Source organism: Vulpes lagopus, chromosome 4 (genome assembly GCF_018345385.1).
Source record: "Vulpes lagopus strain Blue_001 chromosome 4, ASM1834538v1, whole genome shotgun sequence".
Taxonomy (NCBI): Eukaryota; Metazoa; Chordata; class Mammalia; order Carnivora; family Canidae; genus Vulpes; species Vulpes lagopus.
Genome location: NC_054827.1, coordinates 23,375,409 through 23,398,222, shown reverse-complemented (window position 1 = coordinate 23,398,222; position 22,814 = coordinate 23,375,409). Strand labels below are relative to the sequence as shown.

The following is a 22,814-nucleotide window of genomic DNA, read 5'->3' as shown; positions in this document are numbered from 1 at the left end:
GAAAAAAAAGACTATTCTCTACATATTTTCCATCCTTCAGAACATGATCCATGAGGCAGTGGCCTCTGCTTTCCCAGGAACTTACTAAAACTTGAGAATCTCAGGCCCACCTTGGACCTACTGAATCAGAATCTTCATTTTAACAAGATCACCAGGTGATTTGTGTGCATATTCAAGTGTAGGAAGTGCTGCTGAGTGCCTTTCATATCTCTACATCACCGATCTTTAAGCCTATTATCATATAAATGCTTTCCTTTAAAAATACTTTACTGAGTTTGATTCACATGCCATATAATTACCCATGTATAGTTTACAATTTAATGGCTTTTAGTAAAATCAGTTTTGCACTCATCATCACAATTTATTTTGTTTATTTTACTTTTCTTTTAGGCTTTATTTTATTTTATTTTATTTCTTTACCACAACCAATTTTAGAACATTTGTATTACTCCCAAAAGAACCACCCATATGCTAGCCACCACATCCCAACTCCCATCCACCCCAGGCCTGCACAACTCCTAATCTCCTTTAGGCTTGCCTATTCTGGATTTCCCACAAATGGGACCATACAATATAAGCTCTTTTGTGACTGTCTTCTTTCACTCAGTATAATATTTTTGGGTTCCACCCATGCCATACCATATATTGGTACTTTCATTTCTTTTTATTGCAAATAATATGCCATTGCCTGGCTATACCACTTTTGATGTGTCCATGGGCACTGTGGATGGACATTTGGATTGTTTCCACTCTGGCTATCTGAAATAAAGCTTCCATGGACATCCTGTACAAGTTTTGTGTGGACATATGTCTTTATCTCTTTGGGGTATATACCTCGGGGTGGAATCACTGGGTCATACTTTGTGTTATTAAGTGTTTTCACATTGTGATTAGCAGAGTACAAGTGCTGCTGTTCCCACGTAAAGGATAAGGAGACAGAAGTCTAAGTGGTTGACTTGCTTGTGGAAGGGAAAGTTATCTGGCTCTGTCTTGGTACAGGGTATAATTAAAAAAGAGTAGGTTAATTGGTTTTTCCAAGCTCACCCAAAAGATTTAATTTAATAAGAAAACTGTAGTCTTTAATTTATCATTTTACTCCTCTAAGTCCTAGAGTCCTAGATAGTGACTGGGAGCCTGGTACAGTGTTTCTAGCTTTTAGACTGTACTCAAATTTTAAAAATACAATGTTTTATAACTTTTAATTTCTAATTATGGATGAAAACAATGATTAGAAATTGAAGGCAGTCTAAAGAAGAGATATTTTTAAAGTTAATGACGCAAAAGCCAAATCCAAGATGAGTTCTCTATCCCTAGCTTTTCCTTCACTATTTTTTAAAATATTTTATTTATTTATTCATGAGAGACACACAGAGAGAGACAGAGACATAGGCAGAGGGAGAAGGAGGCTCCCTGGAGGAAGCCGGATGTGGGACTCGATCCCAGGATCACGACCTGAGCCAAAGGCAGACACGCCCAACACTGAGCCACCCAGGTGTCCCCTTTTCCTTCAGTGTTACACTAAGTAAACTGCATTGTTCCCTCTGTTTCCACCAGGCATTATGAATTTATGTCACAAGGAGTTGCTTGTCTTTAGTTAAACAACAGCTTGATGCATTATTTGTGATTTATTTACTAGGGTTCTGTAGTATCTTTCCACCTAGGAGCCCATGTAATATAATATAATCTTTATATAATCTTTAGGATGTTATTTTAATCACAAATATTTCTAAGGATTCTTATGTTGACTAGACAATCAACAGGAATGGTTCCCAGTATAGCTAAGAGAAGAAGCAATAAAGAAATTATTAAAGTGCCATAAATATGAACTATAAACATAAAAATGACCTATCGTGGATATGCAAGCTAAGGTACAAGGGGAGTGCAAAAGAGGGAAATCTAATTTTGCCTTCTGAGGTGAGGGAGGGGAAGAACTAGGAAAGATCCCAGAGGAAGACATATGGAGGTGAGTTTTGAAGGATAAATCAAAATAATGTAAGACAGACAAGGTTGAAAAGGACTTTTTAATAGCTATTTTGTATATTTATTTGATAGGCAACTAAGCTGTGCATATTTACATTTCAGATTTTGTAATTTTTACAAAGACTTTATTTATTTATTTATTTATTTATAGGGCAGTGCAAGCAGTAGGAAGGGCAGAAGGAGAGTGAGAGAGAGAATCTCAAGCAGACTCTGGATTGTCAAGGAGCCCCATGTGGGGCTCGATCCCAGGACCCTGAGATCATGACCTGAGACAAAATCAAGAGTCATATGCACAACCCACTGAGCCACTCAGGCATCCTCAAATTTTGTAAGTTTTGACATGAATATACAGCCATGAAATCATGCCACAATCAAGATATTGAACATGTCACCACTCCCACACAGAACAGTGGCCCACGTAATCCCTCCCTCCTGCCTTGCTCTACCCATCCTACATTCATCCCACCACCCAAATAGCCATCGATAGGCTTTTTCTCACTCTCCATTAGCTTGTATTTTTCTAGACTTGTGTATACATAGAATCATACAACGTGTACCCTTTTCATTCCATTTTAATCGTTTTGAGACTAACCTGTGTTGTTACGTGTATCGGTAGTTTATTCATTTTTATTGTTGACCAACTTTCTACTGTATGAGTTTACCACATGGTGTTCATCACCTTTTGATGGACATTTGAATTTGTTTCTAGTTTTATCAAATTGCTGCTGAGAACACACGTGTACGAGTCTTACTTTCTTTTCTCTTGGTACATACCTAGTTGTGGAATGACTGGGTAATAGGGCAGATGTTAGTTTAACATTTTATAACCTCTACCAAATGGTTTTACAGAGTGGGGATGCCATTCTACATACTCACCTGCAGTGTATGAGAGGTCCAGTTCTTCCACGTGACCTGGCGTGGCCAGTCTTTTTAATTTTAATTTTAAAATTACATTTTTGTTTTGTGGTGGGAGGGAACATTTCTGAAGATTCTCTTGGGAGAGAGTCACTGAAGAATATATAAGCATTTTAAATCTCTTGCTTCACATGGGAAATTGTTTTGCATAAAATTCTTCATTCCTTCTAACAAAGAGTTTATCTTACTGACTTTCTTTTTTAAAAAATCTTATTGACTGTCACATTTTTTTTTTTTTTAGAGAGAGCATGAAAAGTATGTGGGGGCGGGGGAGGACGGAGTAGAGGGAGAGGGAGAGAAGTCCAAGCAGACTCTGTGTTGCACGCAGAGCCCAACTTGCGGCTCAATCTTATGACCCTGAGATCATGACCTGACCTGAAATCAAGAGTCAGATGCCTAAACCAACTGAGCCACCCAGGCCCCCCGGCCTTCCCATTTTAAAATCCTCCCTTAATAACTCTGAGAATTCCTGTACTGAAAGTCCCCAGGTCCATCCTTCCTGGGACGGGTGTGTAAAGGGTCTTTGAGGGGTTCCTAATACTGGCATGGGCCTTCACTGTGGCCCTACTCTATCACATATCTCTCCCAGGGGAAGGACTCCACTATACCAGGTAGCAGGAATTTGGTCCGGTAGAGACCCAGAAACACAGACCATGGTGGCAGCAGGAAGGTATAATTATGAGCATCCGGGACTGACTTCCATACTATAAGCTGGTCTTTTGCCCAATTATAAAACTTGGTATTCTTATAGCCTGATTAAGACAATAGCTTTTATTTTTCTGCCTCTCAAGCACTGCCTCGCTAGTAGTAATATTTATAAGTATATATTTTTAAATAATCAGTCCATCTAAAATCTTTTTGGGAAGAATTTAGCCTGGAGTTTGTAGTAGAAGATAATCTGTAATGTCTTTTCCAGCTTTGTGGCTCTCTGGACACTATTTCCCCTTAAAAAACAAAACAAAAACACTACTGCTTCTGCTTTTCAGCAGTGAATGTCTCTGCCTTTCACAGATGTTAGGGAACTTTGTCGTTAATGCGACCCCAGTGCCTTGCCTTAACGTTTAGCATGAGAATTCAGGGATTTATCTTTCCTGTCAAGTTTTAACCCACTATGATTCTTCCTAGTGGACAGTCTGACAGTATTTTGAAGTTTATCTCCTTAGACAAATGGCTCATTCCAGCCTAAAAAGGGAGTATACACGATGGTTCTTTTTCAACGCTGGCAGACCCAGCTGAGGGCCATGTGCAAGGGATGAAGCCTTCCCGGCTCACAGGGGGACCCTAATCAGAGAGACATGGATTAGAATTAAAATTAGAATCTGCCCCTTTGGAGGCACCTGGGTGGCTCAATGGTGAGTATGTGTCTTTGGCTCAGCTTGTGATCTGGGGTCCTGGGATCGAGTCTGGTATTGAGCTCCCCACCGGGAGCCTACTTCTCCCTCAGCCTATGTTTCTTCCTCTCTCTCTGTGTTTCTCATGAATGGATGAGTCTACCCCTTTGTTTGAGCCCTCCATGTGGTTAGAGGTCCTGGGGAGACATCTGAGTCATAGGTGTTCTGAGGGCCTTGTCCTGGGCATAAGGGCCTTATGTTGCATCGCGGGTTCGCGGGTTCCAGATATTAACATTAGCTTTCACCTGACGATGAATCCCCCTATACCAGACATTGTTTTTATTTTTTATTTTCTTTCCTCTTCTCACCTTGTCTTTCTCTCTTACCCTCTTTGGCTTTCTCTTGATTTCCACTTTCCATTAGTAGGGAGACATTTCTACAGGTTAAAATCCTGCCCTGACCATTCCTCAACCCATAGGAATTCGCCCCCTCCCCCATCCATCCCCCCTGTCCAGGTGGCCAGCCCTTCAGGGAGTCTGTGCATTTTTCCCCCTGAATCTGCCCACCTTCCCAGGCAGAGCTGCAGACCTGAAATCCTAACCCAGCAGCTAAAACCCACCAAAGAATTTCTCCACCACACTCGTTCTTTCCTGATGATTTGTCAGGTCAATGCCAAGTCCCACTTTGGCATAACTGAACTCTCGAGGGTTTTGACTATAATGCCACTACCATCTAAGTGCTTATGTGCCTTCTGCCTCCTTTGGGTTAATGGCAGGAGACAACACCAGCTCCATTTAGATAAAGATGGAAACAGGACTCCATCAAAGTCACCACATCACCTGGTTACACAATGACTCAGTGGCCAAGGGAGGCCTAAATTTTCAGCGTTCTTTCAAGGTTTCCTCTGAATCAGTAGACCTATTATGCCCTTTGAACCAGTCGAACCTTTTCCATTTCCCCTCAGAGGGTTCTGTTTTCATACCTATACTGAGATTCTGCGCATGGACTCATGGAGATGTGGAATAATCCCCCCAAGTCCACACACCACCCCCTCTCTGCCTCTTTTTGCCTTCCTGGTGTCCCCCCCCCCCGCCCCGGCCTGTGAAGGGGAGGGTCCTTCAGCAGCCTCTTTCGCCACACAGGTGCTGTGACCAAGAACGTGTCCTGCTCCACAAGTGACCCCGACTGTGGAACAGAACCCCCCAAGCCCTGCTCTGCACAGGTCTCCCTCGGTGTGAAAGTGTCTGAGAAGGTGTTACTTGCCAATTCACAGGAAAGTTGCCCACTCTCAAAGAGAGTGAGGGGAGGCAGGAAGCAGCAGTGAGGGGAGGCAGGAAGCGGCAGTGGTCATGAACTAGTGCCCTGAGCTCAGTGCCCATGCAGATGTGGGTGAGATCAGGGCTGACTGTGAGGTCAGCCTGATGGAATGCTCCTAGGTGACACACCCTCCCTTGTCAGGGCAGTGAGTCAGAGGGTACAAGAGCAGCCCCACCTAGCTGTGAGCAAAACTGCACCCCAAGAGCGCGAAAAGGGGAAAAGCTGGGCTGACCCTCCCCCACAACAATGAGCAGCAGGTCAGTCACCCTTTTGCTCTCCTAGGGAGCCAGGCAGGGACTCCACAACGTTTCACTCATTGAGTCTGCGCCATCTTTTTTTCTAACCCATGGAAACTTGCGTTTGCCTCTTGGATGAGTTTGCTCTTCCAAGCTTCTTGGGAGCCAGTAGGAGGAAGCCACTTGCCTCCAGCCTCAACTTCTGTGAAGAAGGGAGAGTTTGTTCGGTGGTGGTCAAGGTCAGGGGGTGCCTCGCTCCTGGCACATGATAGGCAGTCAGCAAATATAGACTCACTAAACTGAGGAATGGGAGGGCTGCACTTGCCCCACTTTCCCTAGGTCTCTCCCTCTTATCCCTGCAATCACATTTTCTCAACAGGATGGACTGAAACTCAAAACAATGCATGGACTCAGAAATGGCACTGATGGGGATGCCTGGGTGGCTTAGTTAGTTGAGTGTCTGCCTTTGGCTCAGGTTATGATCTCAGGGTCCTGGGATCAAGCCTCATGTTGGGCTCATCTGGGAGTCTGCTTCTCTCTCCCACTTTGCTGTTCCCACTCATGCTCACACACACTCTCTCTCAGATGAATAAATAAAATCCTTTAAAAAAGGAAAGAAATGGCACTGATGAGCTCAGCACTTTCACAGATGAGATCCGGCAGCTGGGGACTGACTACACTGGCCTAATTGTGGGACACAGCCTATGACAGAAAAAAAAAAAAAAGTAGTTAGTAAAGAAAACCATATGCCCAAAATGGCATCCCTTAGGCCAAATCACCAAGCTGAGGCTTAACACCTAGCCAAACTGCAATGTCAACCTCCCCCAGAAATGCAGTCGTAACTGGTTAGTTTGGGAATTTCTGATGAGCATCAATGAGGTGATCTGTCAGGTAGGCCCCCCTCCACCCCGGGAGGGAGGATGAGGCAACCCACCTAATAGGCCCCTCTGCCCCTCCCTCTAAGGAAAGTAGACCTCGCCTGGGATAGTCTTGTGTTTTCTTTAACTAATAACTTCCTTGCTCCATCTCCTTCCTAGAAACACCTTCCATTTGGCACAGCTCCTCAGAGCTCCCCGCTACTTGCTACACGGGGCGCTGCCTACTGATAAGTCATTTTTTAAATGGAGCAAGTCAAATCTTCACATTAGCTCGGCTGAATTTTTGTTCTTTCACAGTGGTTCCCACAGAGGTGCCACAGGCCTCCCTGAGATGGGACCAGGGCCTGGGCTGGAGGCTGAGAGACAGGTTAAAGGAGACCTGGGAACCTGACCTGGGCCCTCAGCCACCCAGCACCAGGCGGGTTAGATGGAGAGCCCCAGCTGGGTGCAGCGGGGTAGGTGTAGGCTCTCAGGTAAGGCCCCAAGAGCCTGTCTCCCGGGAGGAGGGCACTGATTTCTTCCTTACAGTCTCCTCCACCTGCCCGCTGTTCTCACTTGCTTCTTACAACACGGAGACAGCCTACTAGCCTAGATTTTTTTTTTTTAAGATTTTATTTATTTATTTATTTGAGACACACACACACACAGAGAGAGAGAGAGAGGCAGAGACACAGGCAGAGGGAGAAGCAGGCCCCATTCAGAGAGCCTGAGGTGGGACTCGATCCCAGGTCTCCAGGATCACCTTGGGCCGAAGGCAGGTGCTGAGCCACCCAGGCTGCCCCTAGTAGCCTAGACTGACCCGAGTTTTGCTCTCGTCTCTTTTATCATCCTTCCTCTTCCATCATCGGGCCTGCTAGGCCACCACCAGGTGCAGCGGGTGCTGTGTGCCAACCCCTCTAGAGGCCCCGGGACACCGAGTCCCAGTTGGCCAGGGGCTCCTATTGGCATCAGGGGAAAAGCTCGTGGCATCACGAGGACCCCTGGTAAGTTCTGTGACGGTGGCCAGGGGGAAGGGCAGCAGGACGAACAGTGCGCGCCAGGGAGCTGGGGCGGCCAGGCCTCTGGGCCAAGAGGTGGCAGCTGAAAGGTGGAGCTCAGTTTCCCCAAAGACAGGTGGCACTCATTCCCGGAGGAAGGAAGGAACATACGGGGGCTGAGAAGTGCGCAGATTGGCAGGAAGCCCGCAGCTGGGGGGACCTGGCTCTGCTGAAGGTAAGGGACTTGAGGTGCCAGGGGTGGGCCTGGAACGTGCACCTGCAGACCCTACATCGATCAGGTCGTGCAAGGCTCACGCAGCCCCTGAATTCAGGGAAGGACCACACACTTCCCCCTCAGCCACCTCCTCCTCTGGGATCACGTCCCTCCCTCCCAGATGCGGCCTCAGGAGGCCTCACCGGGCACCAGGCCTCACCGAGCACCGAGCACCAAGCACCAGTCTGGCTTGGCCTTGCATGGACTCTCCAGCACCACCTGCCTTCCCATTTTGCTGAGGGTGGGAAGGAAAAACCGAGTGAGCTCAGCAACTACATGAATGAGAAAGCCACCCTATCAGGGATCCTAGCAAACAAGTTAAACAAAAGCAGGAAGGATGTTTTAAAGGAAAAAAGCCTCACGCAGGAAGTAGGGAGACAAAAATAAAAAAGAGAAAGGGAAAAGCAAACAAACTGAGGTCACCTGTGAAGACCACTAAGCTAAAGAAGTACAGGATATGCCAAAATGAATCAGAAAAAGCTAGGGAAAGAATCATAGCTAACACAGACTAAGCCTCTTCTTTTTTTAAAAAAAAGATTTTATTTATTCATTCATGAGAGACACAGAGAGAGGCAGAGACATAGGCAGAGGGAGAAGCAGGCTCCATGCAGGGAGCCCTTGATCCCACGACCCCAGGATCACAGCCTGAACCACAGACAGACACTCAACCACTGAGCCACCCAGGTGCCTCCAATCTCAGCCTTTTCTAAGCCCAAAATGTATTAAGCCTCATGGGAACCCTACTTGTTGAACCCTACTGTCCCCGCTTTACAGATGGGGTGACTGAGGAACAGAGAGGCAAGGGAAGTAAAGAAGTGAAGAATGGCTGTATGCATGAATAGGATAGTAGCCTGCCTGTGTCATAACAGAAGTTCACAAAGAAGAAGTTTCCTTGAGGGGTTTGGGAGAACTCCTGCCTCGTGCTCTTCATGTTCTGGCCAGAGAGGGTTGCATTACACGGAGGGAGCATCATGCCACTGAAGTCCACGTCTGGGGCTTGGACATGGCCTGGGTAAATAGCAGTCTTTTTACATGAAAGCCAAAGTGAGTCCTGGAAAAGAAAAGCCTATCTGTACAGAAAACTGGTCCCGAGAGAGAGACGGCAGGCAGATCTCCTTCTTAGCAGACTAGAGATTGAGTGAATGGTTGTGTTCAGCTTCCAGATCCATCTTCTGCTGCAGACCCAGGGACTCATTCATGCCTGAATCTCATTTCGAACAGATGATGAGTAGAATAATGGTAAGTAAATAGGTAGCTGTTTCACAAACCGCTGGGGTGTGTATCTTCTGGACCAGTTTATAGGTGTTTAGCTGTAAAAGGAAGTTAAGAATTCCTTCCCAATTTTCCAGGGAACAGCCTATAACTCAGAAACCCCCCAGCCAATCTCTCAACCCTGAGGTTTCAATGTCTCCGTTCCTTCTGTGTGGGCTGCAGGGTGTCTGGGTGAAAGTCAACAGGAGTTGATGCCAACAGGAGGGCAGAGATTTAGCTCCCAGCAGCCTGGCAGTGCCCAGCAGGAGTGTAGCCTGGCACCCAGTGCATGCAGCGTGGCATCCAAAAGACAGAGCAAGTCCCCACCAGAACCCTGGTACCCAAAAATAGCTGCTGTAGAATCTAGAAGCAATGAAGGGACCTGGTGATTATTGAAGCGTCTAGAGCTATATCCAAACAGGAAAACAGTGAAAGAAAGAAAAAAGAAAGAAAGAAAGAAAGAAAGAAAGAAAGAAAGAAAGAAAGAAAAGAAGAAAGAAAGAAAGAAAAGAAAGAGAAATAATCTTATGCACAAATATAATCTAAGAACAAACCGCAAAGAACCCTTGGGGAAATATTGTGGCAAGAGCAATAAATACAAGTGATTATTATATTTGGGATCATGTGACCTTAACAATAAAATTCAACTAGCCTTACAGAGAAATATTTGAGTTTGCTTTCATTTCAACTTAGACTTTAGGCAAAAATCTGTATTTTAGAAGACAAACATGCTCACAAAAAAAGAATTTTTCTGAGACAAGAAAACATATTTTAAGTTATTACAGTATCAACACAAAGGAGAGTTAGTGTTTAAAAAATTAGTTTCTTAGAAATCCGTGTTCATTTTTGTTTCCTTAAAGCTTTGCTAATTACTGATGAATCTTTTTTCTATTTCTGATTGTTTGGATAATATTAGTGTTTCTGTGAACAAAATCCAACACTCCAGAGTACGGAAAGAAAGCTCATGGCATTTAGGTCAAGGTTTGCTGCGCACCTCTCCCCTCCCTACCCCTGCGCACCCTGGATTTTGATTCATTGTGGTCTTGGAGGCATGACCTTATCTATTAATCTCAATGACATTCTGGGTTCTGAAAGGGCAATACTCTGAATAGCAAATAGTGAGATGAAAGTGTTGAATCTCTAGTCCATCTGGATCCTAGAGCACTTTATTTTCAAGGCTACATAGTACATATGACTAACCTTCAGAGTGATCACTCCGGTTATGCCTAATGCAACAAATACTATTCAACTTTAACAAAATAAGGATTTTATACTGTCTGGCTTGTTCCTAATTCTTCCCTAAGGGCCTGTTTGGTTTAGCATCAAATATAAGATTAAGAGACTCTAAATTTTAGCTGAACAGCCACTCAAGGGATTTAGATGATCTCTTTACACAACAGAGAGTTAGCGTGCAGCTGACACCTCCTGCTCAGGGAGCACAGGTTTATATATACGATACACCTCAATTTCTTAATGTTGGTTGTTTACTTGAAAACAAAATGAAGAATAATATTATTCACCCTCAAAAAAAAGCTCTACTGGTTGTGGAAAATTTGGGAGCCAAAACATATCTGTCAATTTATACTGAATAAAGCAAAAGAAGAGAATGAAGTTTATACTGACTATATAATCACATAAAAATATGTGTATCATCTACGTATGTGCGCATACATGTATCTCCAAACATCTTTAATCTGCACAGCAGAAATGAAATGGGGAATTAGTAACTCGACAGGAATTCAGACTTTGGTCTTCCAAAGCTGACTCCTGTGCTCGTTGTGTTACCTTGTGCTGTAAGCCAAATGGAGATAGAAACTTCCAGGCCAGAGGGAAAAAAATAAGTAGGGTAGTAGCTCTCAGTCCCACCAGCTGGTTAATAAATAAATACTTTGACCTAAGCAGTGAATCATAATATGTGCTTTTCTTGTGTATTTAGACTTAAGATTGCTTTAATAATTTCAAAGAGATAGCAAAGATAGGGAAACAGGCAAGGAGAGAGACAGTAATAAAGATAAAAGGAGTGAAAAGAAATCTCTCTCCCTCTCTCTCTCTTTAGAACAGCTTTTCTCCAAGGGCTTTATAGAGCCACATAAAGAGCTGCAAAATTCCAAAAAGCATTGCTGTGAAGTTACAAACCAGAGGAGAGCTTTGGAAATGGCTGTTGGGGATGGGGGAATGGAACAGAGAAGGTTCAGGAAGGCAGAGGAGCACCAGTTGGCCAGGCCTGGCTCAGCTGAAAATGTTTTCATTGTCACCGTGCACCAGCAGAGCAAAGTCACTCTCTATTTGCAGGTCAGAGGAAATAATATTTTTTAATATCTGACTGTATTGTGCTTGCAGGGTAAATGCAAATATTTGTGTACATAGGCACATTTGAATGACAGCGGCGGATGGTTACCTTTTCCAGAATTAATTATTTCCTTGTTCGTAATGCTTGAGTGCCTATCTAATTGCTGGGTGGAGGGAGAGCACCAGGACTATAGCAGCTCCTTCATTCACAGAGGAGCCAAAGGGTTTGGACCTCGCACATGGTTTGTGTATGCACAGCCTATGTAAAGTTATATTTTTGAGTGTGAGGGTGTGACTAAGCCTTTCAAAACTATTTAGCTTGCCTTGGATTTCTTTGATTCTCCAAAATCTGACGTTTTCTGCAGATGGAATTCAAGTAGTAACCTTTGTTGCAACGTCGTTTCCTCACACATGTGCCAGCTCTTCCGCTAAGCAGACCTCTTGCCCTGGTAAGAAATGCTAGTGATATGGTAACAGCAACCAAATAAAAGATTAGGCGCTGCTGGGGAAAGAATATTACTCATAACTCGGTATACATCCTGTCAATTTTTCTGCCCTGATGAGTAGTGCGTGACGGGAAACTAGGAAGTGATAAAAGACCTCTCAACCCCATCTCCTTGAAGAGAAGGTGGAGCGTTGAGTGATTGCACACCAGGCACCTTGCCACACATACCGCAGAGGAGGGACTGAGCTCATCCATCACCCAGACCACTGTAGACAGCCTCTGGCTGTTATAAAGTATAGGTATAAAAGGGTTTGACATTCAGGTCTGAGTAGATAAGTCAATAGTATAAAGGGCCCAAGAGGAATGTCTCATCCCAAACCAAAATATTAATTAAGAGTGAGGGGAGAAGCATAATCATGCAAGCAAAAGGGTAGCTTTGCCTAGAAAATACATCTTTTGTCCAATTTCTCCTTCCAGTTTATAAACCATGTGATCTAATCCATGTGCCGTGATTGAAACAAAATTTGTCACATCTCTGAGCATGTCAATGGGTAAGTAAGTAGCTTAAGTTTAGAAAAGCAGACCCAGCATTGCAGGTATCCTGGTGGCCTTGACATTGAAGTTTTCATCCAGTGAAGGGACTCCAGGAGTACTCTGGAGAATAACCCACATCCAGTTAGTCCTTGGACATCACCGGTATTGTGGACAAATCACAATTTAAGCAGGCACACCATTCTGTTTTCCGATAGTTCTAATTCTTAGGGAAGCTCTGATGTGATAGGTTGGGGGTGAAGTAGTGGATACTTTTCAAAGTTTGCCTGTCCCTCACCAAGTATCCATGTGCATGAAGTCATATGATTAGGAACTTGTTTTGATCAAAAAGAGGGGGTAGGGAGAATAAAGACTACACAGGGTTTCCTCCCTAGCCCTTTGGCCTGGTTGGAGCTCCAATGGAAAAAAAGAGTTAAGAGCCAGAAAATGAAGGACTCCGTGCACGAGTGGAAGCTCTGCTGTGGAAGCCAGGGACCAACTGGGGCCCCAGAGAGCCTTTGTCTGTGGTTCTCCACGCAGCCCAGCTCGGCTGCAGCCCCCAAGGATGGACAGCTCGGGGACAGAGGGGGAAGGAGGGAGACACTTCCTATGGCCATGGAGCCTTATGTGTTGCTCATTCAGCTGTAGCAAGAATGTGGCTCTCTCGGGTACCTGGGCCTGCAGCCCACACAGAAAAGAGAGAGACAGAAAACCGAAGGAGAATGCAGCAGATGTCTCTGGGGGTACTCTGTGGACAAGCTGGCTATTGGGAAAGTCCTGGAAGCCTTTTGGTTGGGAGGAAACAGGAAGGAGATCTTCTTGCAGGGAGCTAGCTGCCTGTGCAGGGGAAGTGTGGGCGGTTAGGTTGCCCGTTAACTAAGGCTGAAGTATACACAGGCTGGTGAGCCCAGCAACATTTGGGCTGCATTTATGCCAAACCATGGTCCCTTCCTTTGTGACAGGGGCTCATTAAATTACTCCTCATTTCTCCAGATTGTGAGGATCAAATGTGTGACCGACTTTCTCAGCAGTTTAAGTCACAGCTTGCTCTTGTCAATAGGAATAATTAATGACTCCTATTTTTTCACAATAGAAAACATATTTGAATCCTCAGTGATGGGAGTGGTGAGAAGCACTGCAGAAAGAGTAAAAGTGTCCCTTAAAGGAAGAGTGGCTGTGTCATGTATCAGCCAAACCAGGACACTCTTGAGAGTTAAGACAATGTTATTAGTTGTTGTGCTGGAACCAAAGACAAATAACAGGGACTGTTAGGATAAACTGTGCCACACGGGTTCCCTACCTGAGGGTACTTGGTAAGACATACCCAGGCACTAAAATCTAGTGGCAATACCTGTGTTTCTCCAACAACCCAGAATGCAGCCTGAGTACACTGAACCACTTTGAAGCCTACTTCTGCTAACACCAACCCTCCCTGACAATAACAAGGGGGTGGCGGTGGTGCAGACTCTTTGAGAAACCTCAAAGGGTATATACAGATATTTCTTACACATTTTCTTGAAAGGGGGGGTTCAGAGCACACTGCCAGGCATCCAAAAAGACTTTCTCCCCTTTAGGCAACCTGGAGTCTCCACTGCACCAGCCTCCCTGTCACCCCCACCATGTCCTACCCCCCTCCACAAAAGTGTCTCACAACTATTCTTCACTATCACTTTCTCCTCTGTCCCCTCAAACCTGTCCCCTCCCTTTCTGCCCATTTCTCCCTCTCATTGAACATGTGCAGTGGGGGAAAGCGGGAGATCGTGAACACGCATGCATTAATTTGTTGTGTGTGTTCATCATACTTTTTAGAGCCTCATTACAATAAAAATAAACATTTTTGTTAGGGAAAGAGATGACCCCCGTGTGGAACATGCTGGCGGACTGGAACTCAGATGGAAGGAAAAGAAACACAGGAACTTAACAACTGCTGAGCACAGGCCAGGGTTGGGGGCTTTGTTCACACAGTGTGAAAATGGGTACTTCCTGTCTCGGTTTGTCTGACACAGGAAGTCGGTAGACACCATGTGTCAGGAGATATATGAGATATACAATCCCATGGAATTTGTAAACTATGTCAGACAATTCACCTATGCCAAGGGTCAAAAGAGTTGTGTGGTTGGGGATTGACGGGATGTGTGCAGATTATTTATTGGAGATTGCTGCCAGTGTGTCATAAGTTTTGCCCATGCCTCTTACCTAGAGCAGAAGGGGGGCTTCAAAGGACCACTTAGAAGCCTTGTGTCCTAGCATTAGATAGAGTGGATTTGAATTTGACTAGCGACCAAGGAACGTAAGGTCTTGAAGTGCCAGCTCCCTATTCTGATGGCAGAGTGAAGGAGATTGCCAGGTTGGGGCCTGGCCAACTCACCTTTCTGGGTAGGCAAATAATTCGTGAGCGTTTCTTATTGACCTCATCTGATGAGCCCATGATGAAGAGAAGGAATGAAGTCTTGTCTTTGAATCCCTTCAGGGGGCCTCTAGAAAAGCACCAGCCTTCAGGAGAGGAGAAGCTGGAGTTGCTCTCCTCTTTCCACAGGCTTGAGAGGGAACTGAGCAACAAAATAAATTCCATTTGCCCAGGGCGAGGGAACCCAACATGGGAGCTGATCCCGGTTGGAGAGCCTGGGGATTGGCAACCGATGGCCAGCAGGCTGGCTGGCTGCTTTTGTAAATACATATTTACTGGGACAGAAACACACTCTTTCCTTGATGTCTTGTCCATGCAGAGTTGAGTAGCCATGACAGAGACTGTACCTGCGAAGCCTGACACATTTACTACCTGGCCTTTTATAGGAAACATTTGCTGATAGTTGGGAAAGATTCTCAGAAGAGTCTCAGAAATGCCCCAGTAAGGGGAAGAGTCAGACTTCCACCGCTCTGGCACTCGGCGAATAACCATCTTAAAACTTCCCACTGCCTCTTCTTGCTCTCCCCACATGGGTCTGATGGGGTCAGAAACCCCTGTGGCAGAAGTGGGATGGACTCGGCCCTCCCTTCCCATTGTGAAGGATCAGCCCTCAGCAGCCTGGGCTTGGCGTGTGCAGGGAAGGATTAGGCAGCGTGAGACTTTTACTCTTGCGTCAGATTTGAAATTTTGCTTATTACAGAGGCCCGGGCACTATAGATGACTAAACTTGAGAACATGCTGATGACAAGTAAATGTATTTTTCATTCAGAGGTGAGGAAGGAACTTCCACCACTGAGCAAATATACAGGAACAGTGGGAGACAAAAAAAAAAAAAAAAATCAACTTAGCTTTAAGCTAACAGCCCAAGAGCCCAGCCTGTTTAATATATTTCCTGGTTTCACATATATGTCTTCAGAGAGGAAAGCCAGATTCTAGATGAAACTCTCCCACTATTTATTTGATACAGAGCAGTGCTTGTCTTTTCCAGAATTTAATTTTCTCATCTGCAAAGTAAGGGTTGGACCAACACTAGATGAATCCTTCCCATACTGATGGTCTGTGATCCCAGAGCTCGGTGGACATCCTTTGAGATGGATGATGTCTCTTTGGGACTCTTAAAATGGTACATGTGACAATCGCTGTCGCCTATGGGTTACTTGCATTTAAATGCTGGGGAAATAGTGCAGTGTGTCCCTACCCTCACCTCTTAAGTCAGTCCTTGAGTGCTTCTTGACTACCCGAGCCTCTTCCATGCTTTTATGGGATAAAAGGAGCTGGAGCACAGAGGTCTTCATGTAAGACCTTATGTTTTTCTGGCCAGGAGTTTGGCCTTGTTTGTTGTTTGCTATAGGTGTGGTGTCTGAGGCTAAAAATTTCTTAAGTGTCCTTGCTTTTGGGACCCTTGTTGTCTTTCAGGTTTTCTAAAAACTCTTAAATAGGGTCTGAGGCTTGTAGTTTTTTAGCAATATTCCTCTGTTACGGTACAGGAGCCCTCCTGGTGTGGTGGCGACATGTGGGGACAGGGGAGGTGTTTCTAATCCTGCGATTAGGCCTCAAAATGTCCGTGAGGGAGCTGGAGTGGGTGAGGCTGGTCGGTGAGGCTTTGGTAAAATAATTTCCCTCTGGGCAGTCTTTGTTAAGGAGAACAAGAAGCTCTGGGTATATTTCAAAATACTCTGCCAGAAACACAGGGGATTTTTCTTCCATCTTCACAGGAGAACCTGGCAGAGCTCTTGGAGGTCAAATTCATGAAAGTGTGGGGGTCCAGTCCTAGGGGGAGTTTCTAACTCTCAGAGTAAACTGTGGTTCCCTCCACCTACTCATCTGTCTCTCCAGTTTTAGGGGCAACAGTTGAGTTAGGACCTCAGTTCTCTGCTGGGTCTAAGAAGAGTTGTTGATCTTTATTTGCTCAGTCTTTTTTAGCTTGTAATGACAGGAGTGATGAGTTTCAAGGTCTTCACATGTGTGACCAGAAACCAGAAGTCTTCTCACTAATATAGGAAACTATATGAAATCATGAAGGTCTATAATTTTTGTCCAACAAAATGGCCATTTCATAGGCTCAATCAGACTGGAGCAAATGAAGAAGATTCATAGAGTGCAGGGAGACTGACAAATTTGAGATTCGGAGTGCGTTGTTATAGGTACCCCTGAAATTGTTTTAAAGATTTATTTTGATGTTTTGTATTACAATTCCACTTTGGAAATTCAGTTATGTAAATCTCTAAAGCAATTTTCTGAGTACTGTTTCATAGGGAATTCTTACTCCAAGTCCTTCAAGCAATACCTGACACATATTTTATTTTAAAATTATAATCACTTTTAGCACTTTTTACTTTACACAGATGTTCACATACCTTTTCTCAAAGGTGGGTAGAAGCTCAGAGGTGGGTGTCTTTGTCTCAAAAACTTCAAGACTTCCTTATGGCAGTGGGGCCAGTATAGTGCTGTTATTTTATGACAGATACTCATGGAAGACATGCGTTTGCCAACTGAAATTCACGTACACCAGAAATGTAACCATTTCCTTGACTTAAAGTAATTCTGATTTGGGATTCCCATTCTGAGGAGACCAGTAGAAAATTCTGTTTCTATCGCTACCAGTGTCACTTTCTCCTCTCTGGTGCACCAAGATCCCAGAAAGCCTGCTTGGTACTCAAAAGAGAGAAGGACCTACATGTGTTTTGAGCTCATCTTGGCTGCCCCTGGGCCTGTGACCCTTAGACAGGGGCACACTCTCAGCTCAAAAAGAGCTTCTTCCTGCTTTGCCACGAAACACAGGTGTCTCGTTACACCACACAGATTACACCACCCCCACCCCCGCCCCGAGGTACCACCAAAGTCGGAGTGTGGGGTCTTCAATACATCTGTACTTTATGATCTCTTTTTTTTTTCATTTTTATTTATTTATGATAGTCACAGAGAGAGAGAGAGAGAGAGGCAGAGACATAGGCAGAGGGAGAAGCAGGCTCCATGCACCGGGAGCCTGATGTGGGATTCGATCCCGGGTCTCCAGGATCGTGCCCCAGGCCAAAGGCAAGCGCCAAACCACTGCGCCACCCAGGGATCCCTATGATCTCACTATAGAAAGAATGAAAGAAAGAAAGAAAGAAAGAAAGAAAGAAAGAAAGAAAGAAAGAAAGAAAGAAAGAAAGAAAAAGAAGAAAGAAAGAAAGAAAGAAAGAAAGAAAGAAAGAAAGAAAGAAAGAAAAAGAAAGAAAAAGAAAGAGAAGGAAGAAAGAAAAGGAAGGAAGGAGACAAACAACAGAAAGAGTTTCCTCCCTCCCTGGGACACAAAATACATTGAATTCAGTGAGCTCCAACTTTTGTAAAAGGCAGGTTGCCCTCCATTAGCTTCTGCTTTCTGCCTGGCCAGAAGCACCTGTGGCAAGGGCCAGTTTCCAGAAGATGGAAACAGGAAGAAGAAACACATTTCAATCTTCCAGTGAATTCTCCTGCCACACAACCAACCATTTGGTTAAAAAACCAAAACCTATCCACAATAATTTCTTAATCTGATTTGAGGCAATTTAACTCCTGGAAATTCTTTCTTCATCTCCTAGATTTGAATATTCATGATAGAAGGCATGTGATGGAATGACACAACACAAATGAGTCTGCGAGGTGACACCAAGTAACACTCAGAGAAAGATCACTCAGTTTCCTCTGAGCAAAGGCATCCAAAGACAAGCACATTATAACACGTGATTTAAGAAAGGGAAGAATGTAGTCAATATTGCCTTGAAATTAAGACAGAGCTGCACACATAGAGGTTTAACAAGTAGATGACACAATTAACTTGATAAAAAAAAAAGACTCAGAGTTAGCTTCCAACAGAAAATTAGAATACTGGGAACAAACAAGATGGAAATGAATAAGGAATAAAGAGGATGGAATGAAGCCTTACATGTAGCTCAAACAATAACTGTATTAAAGAAATTATTGATATTATGTTTTGTCATTGCGTGATTATCTATAGGAGTTGAAAAATGTTTCCTTAGTCGAGAGAGTGGCACACCTAGACAGAGGATCCTTTTCATTACTTAAAACATACTTCAAATGACCTTACCTGGAGTGTAATTTCAAAGTTATATAATACATATCACAACTGATTATTAATGGTCGATATCCCAGTGTCCTCTAAGACATAGAGATGTCTATGTTTTTAGGTTACTGACATGTACCTACCTTTTCTCTTTTTTTCATGCCTTCCTTTCTGAATATTATAGGCATTCATTAGTTAGTATAATCATTAAGTTATTTGGTAGCCCAGAAATTCACTGAAGCATGTGGTTCTCATTTTATATTTCCACTGGAGAACAGCCTCTGAATTCTTGTCACTGGATATGACAAAAATCCGGCCAAAGCAAGAATCTATCTTAGATGTTTTCAGGGTCTCAGGAGAAGGTAGAAGGGGGTATGAGGGTGAGGCACTTCACTTAAGACACTGAAATCGTTCAAGCAGTAGGGTAAGGCCCTATGAAGTGTTAGATTTTCTTGAGCAAGCCATCAAGTATGCACCTGCACACACACACACACACTCACAGAAGACTAGTTATGTTTCTGGAAATAAAGCAGAAAGATATTCAGATAAACCTCTTTAAGTATAACTCATCTAAAAATCCTAGATGTATATTTATATAAACATGAATATCAGTAGATGATGATGATGATGATAGGTAGATAGACGATAGATAGATAGATGTTGTATGGCTTAGCTGGTAAAGGAAATTCTCTAGTGTCCTGAAGTGACATGAGATCTTGAATCCACAAGGCATGCACTGGCATTGGAGTTGTCTCTGGACGTATCTTGGCGGCCTGGTGACAGAGAGCCTGAAATTTAACAATCCACACAGGGGGATTGGGAGACAAAGCCCAGAGCCAGAACAATGTGAGAGATCATGTATGAGACACCCTTCATGAAACTGTACTTCCATGAGTAGCATGCTCAATTTGAAGGGAGAACTTACTTTGGAGAGGAAGATAGCGAGTAGACCTGCCTAAATATTGGTTTTGATTGCTATTTGACTAGAGAAAGGTAGGGAAAAACTCTTTGTGGGCATTTCTAATCTCAAGACTATACTACAAGTATTTAAAGCAGAATTCCTTCCTTTCTGCTGGAACTGCCATCTTTCAGTAATTCGCCAAAATGACCAACACAAAGGGAAAGAGGAGAGGTACCCACTATATGTTCTCAAGGCCTTTTAGAAAACATGGAGTTGTTCCTTTGGCCACGTACACGCAAATCTATAAAAAAGCTGATACTGTGGACATCAAGGGAATGGGCACTGTTCAAAAAGGAATGCCCCACAAATGTTACCATGGCAAAACTCGAAGATTCTACAGTGTTACTCAGCATGCTGTTGGCATTGCTGTAAACAAACAAGTTAAGGGCAAGATTCTTGCCAAGAGAATTAATATACACATTGAGCATATTAAACATTCAAAGAGCTGAGATAACTTCCTGAAGTGTGTGAAGGAAAATGATCAGAAAAAGAAGGAAGCCAAAGAGAAAGGTACTTGGGTCCAACTGAAGCACCAGCCTGCCCCACCCAGAGAAGCACACTTTGTGAGAACCAATGGAAAGGAGCCTGAACTGCTGGAACCCATTCCCTATGAATTCATGGCATGATAAATGTAAAGAAAATAAAAGACCTCAGGATTATAAAAAAAAAATTAATTTAATTTAAAAAAATAAAGCAGAATTCCTTAAGGGAGTGCCCTTGAGGGAATCATGTTCCCAGACCCCTGGAGGAACACCCTCTAAAAGTAGACCTCCCTCCCACAGATGAGGAAGGAGGATGTAGGCTGTGACCAGGAAGATTCAGCAGAGACAGGAAGCTGTAGAGTCAGATGTGCAAAGTTGATAACTACTGGAATTATCAAAGAATATAAAGCAAATATGCTTAGTATGTGTAAAGAGGACAAAAAGGCAAATTGAGAGAATGACAATGTAATAAGAGATTACGAAAATTGACCAGATTGATATGAAAAAAAACTCAAACGAATACATTCAGATGAAAAACTGGAAATTGGAAATGTAATGACTGGATACATTGTCAACTATGGGGAAATAGAACTGGTGACATATTCCAGATGACAGCTGAGACAGACATGGAAATGGAAAATCTGAGCAATTAAGAGATACGGACAGTGGAGCAAAAATGGCCACTGTTAAAATACATCTGATGTTACCTAAAGGAAAAACCAGAGAAGGAGGAAAGAAGCATTTCAAGACAGTAAATGGGAATTTTCCAGGACTGGTGGACAACTATGTCTTGGGGTTCCATAACCGCAACCAATCCCAAGCAGAGTCAACAACAGGAAATTCAACACTAAGATATATAATAAAATTGAAGACCACTGTAGATAAAGACTATCTTAAAAGTAGCCAGAGGGAAAGGATAGATTGGCCATTAATTGGCCACCTATGTAATTTATTATCCAAAGCAGGATACTTTTAAGAAGGAAAGGGGATGCTAACCAAATAGGAGACCAGGGTAACAGGCATCGTCTGGGCCCGCAACAGGCAAAGGAGAATCCCTGGTCCACCAAATTTATAAAAAAATAACAATTTAATTGACAGCAAGGACAAGGAGAGCCAGGAAGACATCAGATAATATCTTCAAAGTGTTAAACAAACTATTTAATTGGAATTGCATATCAGCAAAGTCTCTTTTAATAATAAGGATTGGGGTGCCTGGGTGAAATAGTTGGTTAAGCATCTGCCTTCATCTCAGGTCATGTTCCCAGAGTCCTGGGATGGAGCCCCACCATCAAGCTCCCTGCTCAGTGGGGTGTCTGCTTGTCCCTCTCCCTCTGCCCCTCCACCCTGCTCGTGCTCTCTGTCTCAAATAAATATATAAAATCTTAAAAAAGAAACAAGGGTCAAAAAAAGACGTGTTTGGATAAGTAAAAACAGAGAGGTCATGATCAATAGACCCTCTCAAAAGTACTTCCTTGTAAGAGAAGGAAAATGAGCCCAGAAAGGGTTTGAGACACAAAGAGGTCAACAAAGAAAATTGAAATTAACATTGACTGATTAAACAACAACAACAACAATAATAATAATAATAGTAATAATGCCTAATGTATAAGGCTACAAAATTAAGCTAGATCTAAATTTCTGTACAAGAATAGCAAAGAAGTCCAGAGGGGAGGTAAATTTTTACAAAAGCTAATTAAGACTCTCAACGCTTTTGGAGGAAGGTAATGCTTATTGATTAAGTTCGCATGTTGTTAAATGAATTTCGCATGAATTAAATATCCATGTTATATTTTCTGGGTCACTACTAAAAAGCGTATGACTTACAAAATACTAGAAAGACAATATTAAGGAATGAAACAAACATGTAATCCAAAGGAGGGCAAGAAAAGCATAAGAGGGAGATAAACTTAGAAGAGTGGGGTAGGGGGAGAACAATTAGAAAGTATGAAATAGGGGATCCCTGGGTGGCTCAGCGGTTTCACGCCTGCCTTTGGCCCAGGGCGCGATCCTGGAGTCCTGGGATCGAGTCCCGCGTTGGGCTCCCTGCATGGAGCCTGCTTCTTCCTTTGCCTGTGTCTCTGCCTCTCTCTCTCTCTCTCTCTATGTCTATCATAAATAAATAAAAATAAATCTTTAAAAAAAGAAAGTATGAAATAATAAGCACATTAATTATAAGTGGACTAATATCTCCAGTTCAAAGATAAAAATAGACCAGATTTTTTTTAGAAATCTTATCTATAGGGGCACCTGGTGGCTCAGTCAGTTAAACATCCAACTCTTGATTTCAGCCCAGGTCATGATCTTAGGGTCAGGAGATCAAGCCCCTCATGGGGCTCTGCACTCAGCAAGGTGTCTACTTGCTATTCTCTCTCTCCCTCTGCCCCTCCCCCTACTCATGGCATGTGCATTCTCTCTCTCTCAGATAAATCTTTTTTTTTTAAGGTTTTATTTATTTATTCATGACAGACACAGAGAGAGGCAAAGATATAGGCAGA

General features: G+C 43.6%; 1 pseudogene; it reads left to right on the top strand.

Moving 5' to 3' along the window:
* Positions 1-19,977: 19,977 nt before the first annotated feature.
* Positions 19,978-20,484, top strand: LOC121489819 (annotated as a pseudogene).
* Positions 20,485-22,814: the final 2,330 nt, after the last annotated feature.